Source organism: Echinops telfairi, unplaced genomic scaffold (genome assembly GCF_000313985.2).
Source record: "Echinops telfairi isolate 266 unplaced genomic scaffold, ASM31398v2 ScPeMD7_4;HRSCAF=17, whole genome shotgun sequence".
Classification (NCBI taxonomy): Eukaryota; Metazoa; Chordata; class Mammalia; order Afrosoricida; family Tenrecidae; genus Echinops; species Echinops telfairi.
This window is the reverse complement of record NW_022103900.1, coordinates 52,243,706-52,244,987: the sequence shown is the minus strand read 5'-3', so window position 1 is coordinate 52,244,987 and position 1,282 is coordinate 52,243,706. Positions and strand designations below refer to the sequence as shown.

The following is a 1,282-nucleotide window of genomic DNA, read 5'->3' as shown; positions in this document are numbered from 1 at the left end:
CAGTAATTCCTCTTGGTTACATTACCCTTGATCATGCCCTACCAGGCCTCCTACACCCTCCTCACCACCGATTTGGATCACTTGTTGTTCTAAAGGGTGCATTTTACTGTATGTGACATATCTCAATAAAGCTGTTTACAGGAAATATAGAGAGATGTGTCAAGAAAAACCAAAACACCATAAGGGCACAGCGACACAATTCCAGAACATGGGAAATCCTACAGGAAAGTAAATTCATTGTTTCCAACTGTCAATGATGCAATAAAGGGGCGGGATGCTATTAGAGAATACACAAAAAGAGGAATATTAATCAAATGTAATGTGTACACTGTATTTTGGTCTTGATTTAAACAAAGCAAGTAAAAAAATTTCTTTTTCAGATAACCGGGGAAAACAAAAGATGGACTTATTTTTATTAAAGAATTATACCATATATACTCGTGTACAAGCCGAGTTTTTCAGCACATGTTTAATGCAGTTATGTGGTAAAATTAGATGCCTCGGCTGATATTTGGGTTGGCTTATACTTGGCTTATATATGGTAATTGTGTTGGGGGTATAAAGTGTACTAGGGCATTTGATTTATATTAAAAATAAAGTCCTCATCTGTTAGAAATATACAATGAAATTTTAAAAGGTGAGATCAATTATTGCCTGGCATTTGCTTTAAAATACTTTAGGAGAACAATCTGCCTTCACCTTCCCACTGGCCAGTCACTCTGAGAATGGCCAGAGCCCTGGAGATGCGTCCATCGCACTGGATCTAAAAGCCTGTGATCGCATCCTCAGAACAAAGAAATCATTATCAGTGAATGAGGGGGGCAGTATGGAGTGGAGACCCAAGGCCCATTTGTAGGACACTGGACATCCCCTTACAGAAGGGTCTTGGGGAGGAAATGAGCCAGTTGGGGTGCAATGTAGCAATGATGAAACATATAACTTTCCTCTAGTTCCTAAATGCTTCCTCCTCCCCCAATATCATGATCCCAATTCTATCTTACAAATCTGGTTAAACAAGAGGATGTACACTGGTACAGAGAGGAATTGGAAACACAGGGAATTCAGGGCAGATGATCCCCTCAGAACCAGTGGTGTGAGTGGCGGTACTGCGAGGGTGGGTTGGAAAGGGGGAACTGATTACAAGGATCTACATGTGACCTCCCTGGGGGACGGAAAACAGAAAAGTGGTTGAAGGGAGACGTCGGACAGGGCAAGAGATGACAAAATTATAATATATAAATTATCAAGGGTTCATGAGGGAGGGGGAGCGGGGAGGGAGGGG

The 1,282-nt window shown here is 41.6% G+C and overlaps 1 protein-coding gene across 1 annotated transcript in view; it reads right to left on the bottom strand.

Annotated features, from left to right (window-relative positions):
• ZRANB3 (zinc finger RANBP2-type containing 3) overlaps nucleotides 1–1,282 on the bottom strand; it is a 259,543-nt gene that overhangs the window by 7,253 nt on the left and 251,008 nt on the right. The gene's annotated exons all lie outside the window — the stretch shown is intronic.